Source organism: Drosophila novamexicana, unplaced genomic scaffold, assembly GCF_003285875.2.
Source record: "Drosophila novamexicana strain 15010-1031.04,08,12 unplaced genomic scaffold, DnovRS2.1 tig00001270-arrow-arrow-pilon, whole genome shotgun sequence".
In the NCBI taxonomy this organism is placed as follows: Eukaryota; Metazoa; Arthropoda; class Insecta; order Diptera; family Drosophilidae; genus Drosophila; species Drosophila novamexicana.
This window is the reverse complement of record NW_020824847.1, coordinates 621625-636999: the sequence shown is the minus strand read 5'-3', so window position 1 is coordinate 636999 and position 15375 is coordinate 621625.

Here is a 15375-nt window from a genome sequence, read left to right as displayed (position 1 = left end):
GTTTCCGATAATCGATAACTTGCTCCGTTTCCAAGCAATCGATAAAAATCGCTATCGATATTCTGTTTTTTGGGCAATTTTGGCAAATAATAAGAGCTGAAGTCACCAAACTTGACATATAGCTTCTAAAATAGAATATATATATATGCATTTGATGTTGAAAGAAGAGAAGGGAGCTCCCGACTAGAACCTCTTACTTGTTTCACTTTAATTTAACGAAGTTCCTGTAAAATCTTGCCTAATATTTGATAAGCCCTTGATGTTAATTTTAAAAATTGTTAAAATATCAGAGCTAAATAATTGTGACAAAATGAAACTTGGATATTTTCGGTAATAAAATTAGCTAAGGAATATTATTTTTTGTCACATTCAACTATTTCTTATCAAAATCAATAAATATAGACGCATTGGAAACAGGCAAAAATCGAAGGATTTCCGTCCTGTGGACGGATGAGTGTAGTTTTGAATTCGACTTGTCACAAAAACAAAGTTTTTCTACGATTAAACAAAGATTTTCGTTATGGGCGAGATCTGGCGGTATCTGTTTCTTATAATGGTGCGGGACGACTTGACTTGATTCCCTTTGACGGCGGTTCAATGAACCAGAAGCAATATCCAACAAGTAAGAGGTTCTAGTCGGGAGCTCCCGACTAGGGGATACCCTGAACACTCTTCTTCCAACATCAAATGCATATATATATATTCTATTTTAGAAGCTATATGTCAAGTTTGGTGACTTTAGCTCTTATTATTTACGAAAATTGCCCAAAAAACAGGATATCGATAGCGATTTTTATCGATTGTTGGAAACGGAGCAAGTTATCGATTATCGGAAACAAACTCCATCTGCGCGGGCACTAGGAGCATCTCCATCTAAAATTTCAAGTCTCTAGCTCATACGGACAAACGGACAGACAGACGGACATGGCTAGATCGACTCGGCTATTGATGCTGATCAAGAATATATATGCTTTATGCTTTATGGGATCGGATTTGGATTTTGCACAAATACAATATACCCTTATACCCATTTTGAATGGGTGCAGGGTATAAAAAGGGGTTGAACGATTTTAAGACAGATTGAGCGGAAAAGAATTTATTCTCCAGCAGGATAGGACAAGGCGAAAATGATTGCCCCATTTTTAAGAGATTTTGGGATCGAAACCCAAAATTGACCAGCTCCAAAGTTCAGTTCGAAATGGGTCCACAGATCCGACCGGGACTAGGAACTGGGACGAAACGATCACAACGAAGTGGAAAAGTATTTCATTAAGGTAACACCAAATCTTGGTGGATTTTGTACCGAACAGGTCCTAGGAGGATATATATTTGTTTGAATTCAAATTTAAATTGAATTTATTTAACATATTTAAAATGTTTAGTTGATGAACAACATTTTTCTTTGAAGAATTCTTATCATTTCAGTTCTAAACATTAAAGCTCAATAGAATCAAAAGAAAGTCAATAATTATTGACTTTTAATATAGGTCAGCTAATTTCGTCTTTCTTTTTTTATACAGTGGGCTCTCGCAAATTGAGCACACCGGAGTTCGCACACGAATGTGAACTTCTTTTCTTCTTTTCTCACAATTCAAAATTGTTTTTATTTCTTTTTATTTTATATGGACTAGTAGTTTTATTTTATTTTAGTATAATATATATATATATTTTTTTAATAACTTTTATGCCTATAATGTAAATATATGAAGGCAAAGTATAATTTCATCTATACATAATATGCATAAAAATTCTCAAAATGGACGCTAGTCGAACCAAGTTTGAAAACTCCTCGCATAGTTGAATACGAAGTGTTTTTAAATAAATATTCTATATAAGATTGTTTCTCATGTCAAGTAAATTTAGATTTTTCGAAAATGCGGTCACTCAGAAATCAAGTTTTTTAGAAATCCTAATCTGCTTTTTTTTTTAGTACTATATGTATATAGATCTTCGCATTTGCCTATGATTTAAATTGATTGAGATGCTAAGAAGCAGCAAAATAATTTCGAATTTGAAGTATTTGCTTATATAGCAGCACCCCAGATTTTCGAAAATTGCCAAAAATTCAGAATTTGAATTGAATTTCCTTTATGATGTTCATTTGTATAACTATTATTTAGAAGAGTTAATGCAAAAGAAACACATAGAAATGCAAAATAGAAATACTAATTGGCATATAAATATTAGAAGTATTATATTAAGCAAATATACCGTACATTTTGGACAACATTATCGAGGTGTTGTAGTTGTTCGTTCCACTACTGTAATACTGCATGCACTTTAATTAGTTAAACGGCTTTAAAGCTTTTGGCTTTGCACTTGAAAGAAATTCAACAAGTTTCAATGACTTCTTTATTAGGATGAATATTATTTATTTTTTAATCGCGCCGCGCTGCTCAATTGGTTTTTTATCTGTTATCACTTGTGCTCGCTTCCCCACCAAATGACACTTAAGTTTGACCGAGAGTTAAAAAGAAAAGAACCGAACGCAGGTAAACAAACAACAGAGGAGCTTTGACAATAATAAGCTCTGCTGCCGCAGCTTGCAGCTCGCCGATTTCTCAATCTGTGCGCGGTCGAGAGACAGAGATGTCGCTATCTAGCTCTCTCGCTCACGCCTGCTTCCTGTTATGCTGCTGCTGCTGCTGCTGTTGCTGCTGCTGCTGCTGCTGCAGCTGCGCGGCTGCTGTTTGCGTGGGCCTTAAAGTTGCGCCGAACATCAGCAAATAATCAAAATTTGCAACGTGAATATGGTCTGTTTTTTTTTTCTACTTGTTCTTGTTCTTCGCCTTGCATTTGTTTTTGTTTTGCCTTTCTTGTTGCTGTCAAGTTGAAAGCACGCGGCGGCAGCAGCAGCAGCTGCGACGGCGACAGCGACGCTGGCTGCGACGCTGGCTGCGACGCTGGCAGCGGCACTGAGACAGGTCACATGTACCGTTATGTGCATATTCATGTGCGCGTACATGTGACAGAGCCTGTGCCCGTGGCTGTGCATGTGCCGTGTGCATGTGCCGTGTGCATGTGCCGTGTGCATGTGCCCGTGCATGTGCGCGTGCATGTGCTTGCAGAAGTGTGCGTGTGCCTGACAGCATCCTTGTGCGCCGCAGCCACCCGCCGGGCCATAAAGCAGCCACGCCTGTGCGCCACATTGCATGTGCTATATACAAATACACGTGCAGATACAAATGTCCATACATATAAATATCCATATATATATATATTTATATTTATGTGCATATGTATGTATATGCGCAAGTGTGTGTGTGTGGCATATATAAAATAAAAGACGCCATGCAAGCAAAACTAACTGCGAGGGCAGCCAGAGGGCAGGCTCACACACACACACACACACACATAGACGCAAATAGCGAGCGAATCTGTGTGAAGACACACGAATGCGAAAAAAGTAGAGAAGGAGCAACAACAACAGCAAGCAAGCTGTCCTGTCGCAGCCTGAAGGCAAATGCCGCTACAACGCAGTTAAAGAGAAGCCCGCAGGAGTTGCCGGGCGCAACGGACTGGGGCTGGGCGCTCAACCAAGCAGGCGAACCCCCCTTCGACACGGCACTGGCCATGCTCTGGGCATGTGGCAAGGCAAGTGCAAAAATTTATCGATTTTTGTGTGAGCGTGTGCGTGCATGTGCGCGCGCGTGTGTGTGTGTGTGTGTGTGTGTGTGTGTGTGTGCGAGTCCCGTGTTTTTGCAGAGTTTTTAACGGTTACGTACGGCTGTGTGTGCGGGGCAGGGGCTCACGTGGCGTAGGGGAAAGCGGACATGCCTTGTTATAAATGCCCGGAGTGCCACGGGCGTGGGCACGTGGCCAACAGCAGCCGGTAGGTGGCTGCATTTTGTATGCCGCCATGGCTGATTATTATCCAGACAAACCCCACCCCCCCCCCCCCTCCTCCTCCTCCCTTCTACCTTTGGCACCCTACAGCGATTTTGCCCAACCGTCCCTAGCAGCCATGCGGCAGCTCCACTGGGAGGCTGTCTTTTATAGGCGCAAAACTTTTGAGCTGCAGCAAAAGCCGTGCCAGGAGAAGCGGGGCGACGGGAAAACAACTTTAAAAACAAACTTTCATCCTGTGGCTCCTATCCTGTCCTTCGTCCTGTGCCGTCTGCTGCTGCCGCCTTGTGTCACCCTGTGCCATTAAATTTTCGCTGGGCTTGAAATTTAATTTGCGGTTGAGTCTGCCAGCAGCTTAACAGGCTTAGAAAGAGTGCGAGGAAGAGAAGTAGCTAACTATAAAGGAAGCATGAGCTTGAGATGGAGTAGAACAGCTTCATAAGAGAGAGAGAGAGAGAGGGCGAGAAAGTGAGCTAGGCTCAGCTATAAGCGAAATTGTGTCGCGCTTCAGGCCCTGTCGCTTCTCCAGTCAAAACAGCTGGGCCAAGATTTTGTTTTCTTCTTTTTTTGGCAACACTTTAAAGGGAAAACTTTATGCCTTCATTTAGCGCCAAAGAATTGAGAGCAAATTGTACGCCAGGCCAGTGTTGCAAAACTCAGCCTAATCACATTCAAAAAATTGCATTCAACTGGCCGAGTTCTTAAATCGCACCAAAACAGAATCTCAACAAGGTTTGCAGCTAACAAAAGAAAAAAAAAAATTCCCAAAATTTAGGCACTCAGCAATTTATATGCAAATAAATAAATATACTTGAGCTACACAACACTGTGGCTTTATAACACTGTAAGCGTAACTCACATTCCCTTCCAGCAGCTCTTGTCGTACATATATCCCCTCCTCATTATTATGCAAATTCAACAAATCCAAATTCAACTGTAGATCCTTTAACAGTATGCAGCACTAGTATGCTTTCTTTGTGAAAAACTTTTGAAAATTGTTGCTTTAGAATTTTGTTTGAAAATACAAAGCACTTATCTGGACACAAATCAGAGAGCAGCAATGCAGCTTGGACAAGGATCTAACCAATACTGAATTGGCCGTTCGAAGTGCTCGCTAACACTACAACTAAAATATACTATATACGCTCCTTCTGGCCGAATACACAGTCCAGTGCATTTACAGAGATAAATCCTTGCTACAACACTTTGTTCACCTGCTGCTGCAGAGCATTGCCCATCACTACAATTCAAGCGAGTTGCATATGAAGTGCTGTCATGACATTTTCCCAGAGTTTCACAACATTGCAATGACATTATACAGCACTGCACATCAGCAGTACACTCATCTGGAAGCTGGAACCAGATGCACATGTTGCCAAACCATTTGGCACTTAAATGATTTTCATTATTCGACTGACAATACTGTCACATTAGTTGATAGCCAACAGCACCGGAATTAATCTAATTATTAACTATTTTCCCGTAATGAGCACCTCTGCAAAACGCATTGGGCGAAAAAAAGAAGGGGCGACCAGCTGTTTTTCCCAGAAATGCCAACGCAATAATTTCATTTTTACAAGGTCCAGAAGGGCTCTCGGGCATTCAAAGGTTATCTCAACCAGCCCCAAATGAGGGGGAGCTGCATTCAAGGAAATGCGGCCTAGTCCGAGAGAGGGGGACTTGAGTAGGTTACCTTAACATTTGGCAACTTTACAGGTTTCACTTGCTCTCATGTGAGAGAGAGAGAGACAAAGTAAACGTAAGTCCCATCAATTTTATTAAGAAATCATCCTTTGTTTCGCACAATGCCGGGCAATATATATGTATATGGACAATGAAAAGAAGAAGCAGGAATAGAATAGGCATTATATTATCTTTGTACTGTAAAGTCCAACAATGGATTATCTGGCTCGCCTGCGCTCACACTTGTTGTCTTTGTCTAACCCCTTTGCGCAATTAGTTTTTATAAGATTCGTTGGGCTTCCACAGACTGTTCTCTATTAATTACCGTTGCAGTGGAACAAGCCTAGGGCGTTGGAGGGGAGGGGAGGGGAGGGGAGAGTTGTGTGTGTGAGCAGGTCTAACAGCTTTAATAATGTGTTGTTGTCATGCATTCTTTTGCATTGTTTCTCTGTTTTGTTTTATTGCTTCGTTTTTGTTTCGCGCTTTGTTTTGCTACGTTTCGCTGGTAAAATAATTTAAATATCTGCAACAACAGCAACAACAACAATGAATTTTGTTTTTTGAATTGTTTTCGTTGCTTTGTTTTTGTGCCATTCACAAACAACAGCTGTGCGTCTCGCTGATTTTCAGTTACTCTTTCCACATTTGCCATCTCGCTCGCGCACATTGTGTAGACACATTTGCATTGGCTAAACGCAGCCAATAGCTTTCATCTGCAGCATTAATCAACACTGCAGCCAATTGAGAAAGCACTAGGCACCACCACAGGGCACTAAAGTTATTAGCAGCTCACAAGCGACATATTTCAACACTAAAAGCACTGTCAAAGTCATTAAATACCTGCCCCAGCACTGACCAACACTGTCGCTATTATACAAGGCACTTAACAACACTATCTATAGCATGCTTGTCAACACTTATTATGCACAGCACAAAGCAATACTGCATGCTTCTTTTGATAGCATTAATCAACACTACACTAACTGCACTAGACCCTTTCCAACACTAGATCAACTGGCAACAGCACTTAAGAGAAAGAAACAATAGGATAGATTAGAATAATGCCCCGCCATTTACCTACACTACCATTGTATTCAGACATGCAGCTCCTCTATTCAGTTATTATGCAACACTAGCGTGGAAAACATGCCACTGAACAACACTGGATTCAATTTTGTTGTCAATATCATGACAGCGCTCTCAGGAGAAGGTTATTGCCTACATTAGTTACGAATCGCAATTGTACATTTCCTGCTTTAGCCAGCAATGCTAACGACTTGTCTACATAATAGTATATATACTAAGTGCAACTAACTGTTAATTAACCATACACATAACCATCGCCAATTGAGGTCCACTCATCGCCAGGCACAAGCCACTCGTTGGCTTTGACTCATCAACACAACAGATATTATGACCATTATAATTATTACCTTTATGACCGGACATAGCCGCGCAACGAACAGCTGGTAAGGGGGTAAGGGGGTAAGGGCGGGCCTCTGTGCCAGCTGGTAAAACTCTTTAGCGTCTCCCACAACAACTCTGCGGTCATTTAGATTTTGATGTCGAGAACTTCCGTGTTTAATTACATTCCGCAGCATTTACCTGGGCCACAACACACTCCCACCTGAACTAAAGTGTTCGCGGGCGTGTGTGTGCGTGTGTGTGTGTGTGTACATATTTGGCAACAGCGTTGGCTACAATTCCCTGGTGCACATACACACAGCACTTTATATTCAAATGGCACACGTATTCATTTTGTTTTGCCTACCAAATGTTTTGAATTTCAACTTTAAAATAATCGATTTGAGTAAATGTTTGCGCACTTTTATAGCATGCAGCTTTTGTCACGCATTCGATGTGTGCTTTATTTGCTTGAGATGCTAAACGTTTACGAATGTGGAACAAAGTGGAATTGGTTAAAAACTGGTCTATATAAATGCTGATGAATGCAAGGCAAAAATTGGTACAAATTTAAAAAGAGAGATATAGCAAGAGGTTGAGAGAGTGTGAGAGAGACTTTGAGAGGCAGAAACCGCAAGTGCAAGAAAAAGTCAAAGATCTTACACTCAAAATAGCATAAATATACACTGAACTGTTACACGCAGAACATATATTGGAACCAGAAGGATCGTAGGACTATATCATATAGCTAACATGAGAACGATCTCCCTAAAATGAACTTCTTGTATGGAACTTCTTCTTTACTTATGCCAAGTCTTAACAAGACAACATCGCACTATAATATATATATATAAATATATATATATATATATATATATATATAGGAAGAATCGGTCGAAATGTCAAAATATTCTATTTTCTCTAGATCTTTTCAATGCATCTGTTTCTTATCCCTACTTTCTGTATCTGTATCTGTATCTGTATCTGTATCTGTATCTGTATCTGTATCTGTATCTGTATCTGTATCTGTATCTGTATCTGTATCTGTATCTGTATCTGTATCTGTATCTGTATCTGTATCTGTATCTGTATCTGTATCTGTATCTGTATCTGTATCTGTATCTGTATCTGTATCTGTATCTGTATCTGTATCTGTATCTGTATCTGTATCTGTATCTGTATCTGTATCTGTATCTGTATCTGTATCTGTATCTGTATCTGTATCTGTATCTGTATCTGTATCTGTATCTGTATCTGTATCTGTATCTATGCCTATATCTATATATGTATATATTCTTGTTTTCTTCATTTTGGCAGCTCGCATAACTTTTAAAGCTGTTACTGGACTATGGTCGAGCGTTACGTAGTCAGTTGTACCCGGTTGCAACATGATTACTTTTTTTACATTTCTTTTTTGCCAACCCGCAGCTGTTTTTACAGCTGTTTCGACGGCAGTCAGCAATTTGCTTAGCTAAAGTTTTTATTTAATTTTTGTTGTTTTTGTTGTTGTTATTGTTGTCGGGTTTCGAGTATTTTTATGCGCGCAGTCAGCTTGAAAGGTAAAAAAATGTGCAACAATAAATAAATAAACAAAAAAAAAAACAACAACAAAATCAAATGATAAAGAAAATAAAGAAAATTACTCCAATTACGAGACATCAGCGTAATACAAAACAGCCCGCGGAAGACAGAGACGGCAAAAGCAGAAGGGCTATGCAGAGGGAGAGAGAGGGAGGCATGTGCTGAACTTGGTCAGCAAACTGATAAATGTGCGACTTACACACATATTCATGCACATGGCAAGCATATACATACATATACATATACACATACATATACAAATGAACATGAAACAGTTCCGATTGCGCTACAACACTGACGAATTCTTATGCAAATTTTCACATAACACTGCAAATTTTGGCGAGCTGCAAATGTGCAGGGGGGCAAGACGACGACGGGCGGAAGGGGTCAGCTAAGGTTAGTCAACGAAGGCAGGGTAGAGGGGGGATACATTGAACTTTAGCCAGCCATTTGAAAACAAGCTAAAACTAAAATTAAAAATAGCTCAAAGTAGCTAGCAACAGCTACAAAATAGCTAAATTAAGTTAGCTAGCTGATTCTTCAGATATAAAAAGCCAAAAAGCTGGCATTTCTTGTGCTTCGTTCTTCTTTAGCTTAAAGAAATTTGGGTATATGCTAAATGAGGCTAAACGAAGTCTGGCATATCCATTGAAACATTCCAAAACTTTTGCATAGATATGGAAGATATATGCATGTTTAGATATAACAAGAAATGACAACATTAGAACGGTTAAATTACATGCCTTCGTACAGTGTTGAATAACGAATAATTTGCGAAAGAGCTTTAAGAAACTGTTATAAAATAACTGCTATAATCTAGAAATATCTGCTAAACATAAAACAAATTTAATGCTGATTTTGGCGACCATTCCTTTTTTTACTTTCCAAACAAAGAAGTCGCTAAATCAGTTCGAAAATAGTCAAAATTGTAGGCACTGTACAGTGCCGTCTTGTAGTGTTGGGTAACGTGTAATACGTTTATAATATTAATGAAACGTATAACAATTTTCCCGACTAGATGACCAATATTGAAAACCAATATACCCTTTTAAACTCTTATCAATGGCTTCAGGGTATACAAATCGCCAAATCATGCCATAGTTCAACAAATTGTCAAATGCTAGCAAGAAAACAGCTGAATTCGCGACACACTTAGCCCAACAAAAAAACGCTAAATCATGTTTAAAAAAACAAGTTAAAACACACGCCGACCTGTAGTGTTGGGTAACGAATAATTGGCAAAGTTGAACTTCTCAAAAAAAAAGTTGCCAAATCAGCTAAAAAGTAGCCAAAAGTGCAGAAACTTACATATTGCAAAAATTAAACGCCAAAAAAAAGTTAAAGCACACGCCGTTCTGCAGTGTTGGGTAACGACAAATTTGCAACATTGCAGGCACTTGAAAATATCAACAATCCAATGGCTGGCAAATGCTCAAATTTAGCTAGAAAACAGCTGAATTGGCCACACAGCCAGCCTGGCAGCCGCAGCCCGTCGCTAGGTCTATGGTCAGAGGCTTCCTCTAACTTCCTTGGGGTCTGCTCTTATGTCTTGTGTCTTAATGCCCATGGCGCATGGTCTGGATTCTATTTTTGTGTGCGATTTATGGCCGAGTTTTCGTTTGAAATTAACTGCCATGAAACGTTTTCATAAGCACAATCGAAGGCCATAAAAAAAAAGTGTGCGCAGCTGCAGTTTATGCTTTGTCTGGAGGACAAGGGGTGACAGCAGCAGAGAGGCGGCCGGGAACGACGGTATATCTAATCTGGGTCGTAAAAACATGTTTCATGCGTATACACCACCCCCTCGCCCCCTTTCCAACCCACCGACCCCCCTGGCAAATGCTCTTTGAACGACTTTTATAAGCCCCGCGCGAGATATGGAGGGAAAAAAACGGGTTAAGTCCATTTAATATACCCTTTGTGGGGGGCTATTATAATTGAGTCAAGAGAAGTGTAAAGCATAGCCGGACATCTGCGACGCCAGAAAGCATATATATATATATATATATATATATATATAGATATAGACATGGATATATGTATATTCCTGATCAGGCGAAGCGATATAGACATGTTCGTCTGCCCCAACTTTATAGACCTAGGGCAAAACTCTTTATAGGCTTAACATATGTCGGCATCGTTCAGATCGAGACACTATATCATATAGCTGCCTGTCTGAACAACTTTGCTGTTTATCAAGATATCGTGACTAGACTCGCATTATTTATTGGTTTCATTCTCTATATATGCGCCATATCTTATCGAAATCGGGTCTACAATACACAAGTCTCCTCACGTATCTGCAGAAGCGTTGGCCATAATTCATAAAGAGTATTTAATCTTCGGCTGGCCGAAGATAGCCCTTTTTTTTATTTTCTTTATATATTTTTCATTCCTATCGGCCCTCTTGAGCGTTGTTGTTGAGAACGTTGCTAATCTAATCAAAATAACAGAGATTATAGAAACAACAACAAATTTCAAATTTCAAATAGAAAACAAAATATTGAAAATGCTTTAATTACCTACCACAAAATGTGGAAGTTAAGTGAATTGATCGGGACTAAGAGTTTGGTTCAAAAAACAAATCTGTTTGTCCTGATGGACTGACTGATTGATTGATTGACTTAATAAGTTGACTGATTGATTGATTGATTGACTGAATAAGTTGACTGATTGATTGATTGACTAAATAAACTGACCGATTGATTGACTGTTGAATGGCTAACTAACTGATTGAATGTGTGATTGATTGACTGACTGATTGACTGGCTAACTGAATGAGTGACTGCGTTTTTGATTGACTGACTGACAGGTTGATCGGCAGACCGATCGCCTGCCTTACTGACTGATTGACTTACTGACTGACTGACTGACTGACTGACTAACCAACTGACTAATTGACTGATAAAGTAATTGATTGATTGACTGACTGATCTCTGACTAATTGACTGACTAATTGATTGATTGGCTAACTGATTGATTGACTGGCTGACTGACATTGATTGATTTAACGAAGTGTATCAAAATTTATTGAAGAACCAAAATCTCTCTAACAGCTTATCAATATGCGAAATTATTCAAATGAAATCAAAATGATGAGCTCTAGTCTCTTAGAGGAAAACGCATTATAGTTATTGAAACGATTTTGATTTGCAAAGTCAAATGAATGAAAATATTATATACGGAAGAAGACAATTAAAAAATTCCCCATGCCCCAAATGGAAAGTATATATTGTATTCAGTTATTATCTGAAGTACTATATAAATACGAGTGAATAGTGGGAGCTAAGAACGTGACATTGATAGAAAACAAAGTACTGCCTGGCCGGAATGGAATCGGAATGGGCATGGGAATTACAAACGACGCAGACGGAGCACACAGACGATAGGCGTGGGGCAGGAATTGAGGTTAAGACGGCGACGCTGATTAGAAACGGTTCGAATACTTTCATAGCGTACTCACAATAATAATAGAACGCCAATGATTGATTCATAGATGCGTATAAAGATACAGCTTATCAGGGCGAAAAAAAATAAGCATAATAAAATACAAAAAAAAACAAAACAAAAAAGGTTATCAAAAGCGATTGTAACATTTAGTTATTGCGATTGTAAGGATTACGAATATTTTTCGAGTGTTTCGAGTATTAAATTTTGTTTGCCGAGCGGAAAGTTCATGAAATGATATTACATAATATGATATTGTAGCTGATCGATTATTCGATTACGGCTTATAATTTATTTTTAATTTATTTCCTAGATATTTTGACTATTATATATATTTTACTATTTGCGGCGTTAGTCAATAGATTGTTCAGCGGGCAGTTTGCAAAATAGCGTATTATCTCATTAGATCCTCAAAGATTTATCGATTATTCGCCTTGTAATTCGATTATTCGATTATATCTGTGCTTAGGTCCTACTACAAATGCGTTTATAAACGAAATGGCTGCGGAACATTTCAATCAAAAGACTGTCACAGAGTGCTTCACATGATGATCTCATGCTTGTCAAGCTATTTCAATCGATTATTCGATAACATTCGCCAAAAGTAAAGCACATGTCTTTAGCTTGGTCTGAGTCGCAGCACATCACCTAAATCAATGGATTTTCCAGCAAAGAGTGCACGACATGCTGAGATAATAGCATAAAAACTATGCCAAAGATTAATCGATTATTCGATAACCTAAATTGTACAGCATTTCGGGTATGCAACTAGTTCACTGGCTCTTTACGTTTATCTAAATTGCCGTCATATATCATATAGCAACAACTAAAACGACAGCAAAAAGATTGATGACAAACTCTGTTAATTACCACGCTTTGTGGGCTGGTCACACCCCAAATACCCCACGCACACACACGCACCCACACACACACACACACGCACACACACACACATACAGGCCAGGGGCAATCAGTTTTCTATTTATAGGCCCCGACTGTGCCGCCTGTCGATAAAACATTCAATGGAACCGAAACTTATCGAGAAATTGTAATTGATGTGGGCTCATCAAAAATGTGGAAATGTTGGGAACTTGGACAAATGTTCAGCGCAGTTAATAGATATCGCAATTTGTTGCTGTTGTTGTTGTTGTTGTTGCAGTTGCTATTGTTAGATGTCATGACAAACTGTAAAATGGTTGGAGAACAAAGTGCGCGGAATGGGTCGAGTTTCGTGCTGGGCGGGAGGGTTCTCGGGCGGTTATGGGGTTTTGTGCTAGGCATGACTCAGAAGCGCACGCAAAGCAAACATAAAAGAGTGCAAAAACAAAAACAAAGCTGAAAATTATTGAATGCTCGACTATGGCGTATACCCTGTATAAAGTTAAGGCTCGGAGTCTTGTATATATTCAGCTCTAGCTGGGCAAATTAGTATCAACCGATAAGGTTAATCGATATTTATCGATAAAAGCTAAATAATGCAGCTACCTTATAAATCAAATAAACAGATTTCTTTTCAAGAGCAGTCAGAACCAAAATTCTGTTTCTCCAGCTTGCAACACTTTGGTATAATGCTTGGCTAAAAGCAGGCAAACGATTTTTGTTATCGATAAATATCGCTTGGTGTGAAAATGAGAAAATTTGCAGCGCTCGAGCGTTATTTCAGACAGTATAAGCTCTCAATATGTCTTTGTAATTATTATATTGATTTATGATATTCACAAAATATATCGATATCTAGATGAGCATCAGAAATATATCGAAAATATGGCCTTGACTGCATACTCTTTATTGCAGAGCAAACCAGGAATCAACATTTGGAACGTATTGAATTAAGTTTTGAACTTGATTATCTATAAAATACAATCGATATTTATCGAGTAACGCAAAAAGTTGGCCTATTATCGATATAAACTGATCTTAAAGAGTGCAAGCATTTATTTCCGATTTGCAACTCTCAGACATATATGCTAGATTTTTGTAGCTATATATCTATACTTAAATATTTAAATAATTATATTCATAGATATATTTGTATCTATAGATGTATCTATTCTATCTATTCTAACGCTTAGAGGGCATTTAAAGTGATCTATGAGCCACATATTTCCAAGCAATTGTATTTGTATCTGTCTTTCTAGCTGTTAGCTTTTTGATGTATCTCTAGCTGTGGCTGTATCTGTATCTGTAGCTGTATCTGTATCTGTAGCTGTAGCTGTAGCTGTAGCTGTATCTGTATCCGTCTGTCTATCTATTTCAAGTAACTCTGACAGTTTTGTCAGCTTTGTCGGGCATCCAATGCAGCTGACGTCGCTGCCGGCGTCGCTGTCGCTAGGTCGTTGCAGTGCAAACTGCAGTTGAAGGTGATTTAATAATGAGGCGACACACAACGCGTCTCCCCAGGCCTACCAAAGCCTCTCTCTTTCCTCTTTCCTCCTTCTCGTCCTCCCCTCCTTCTTCTCCTACTCTTTGCTCTCATCTGTCTTGCGTTTCCACGTCCCACGTCATTTTTGCATATTTCTATTGCGCGCTGCAGTTGTTTTTTTATTATTTTTTTTTTTGCCACCGCCGTCGCCGTCTCCTCTTCTACGCGCTTCTCATTGTGTTGTTGTTGTTATTGCGCTTAAAAATAGACGTCGCCGTCGCCGTCGCCGTTAATTGCTTCGGCAGTTGCTTTTCATTATTGTTTTTCTCATTTGTTTTTTCTTCAGTTGCCTTTTGCTGTTTTCGTTTTCTTTAATTATAATTCATTACGTATGTGCATTTTATTTATTGGCTGCATTTTTTTTTCTGTTCGTTCCCCTCTGGCGCCCCCTGTCGGCGATTGGCGGCGTTTATTATTGTCGGCGATTGCACTTGCCCATGAGCTTTGGCATAGGGGTAGGTCGGGGGCAGCGTTAACAGCGATGTCACGTAGCAGCCGATCGATAAAATATGAATATATATATATATATATATGCGGATAAACGAACACTGCTGAGATCTACATATGCATGTAGGAATATTTTTTTGCCCCTTGATTACATTTTAATTATAAGCTCTACAGTAATTGTTATAGTTAAATCCTGTGTTCTTTAAAACGTTTAAGAATGCGGCATACAAGGAAAACAGCAAAAATTACAGTTACATTATATTTTCTGCTTCATTCCTAGAATTCTACGTTCCAACTTTTCCTAGATATCTTACTCACAGGTAGACTCTGAGTTTTAGTGTAGTCTGTAGTTTCTTGTACTTAAAAGCATTTCAAAGCTGAGCTGAAAACGTTTACGAATGACGCACAAAAGAAGAATACGAAAATGCTGTGAGCTGCAGTTGATGAGAAAAAGAGACAAGCTGGCACGAATTATTAACTTCTCATAGTCTTCAAGTAGGCAATTGGATTTTGGGCTGAGCAAAAACGTTTACGAATGCTGCACT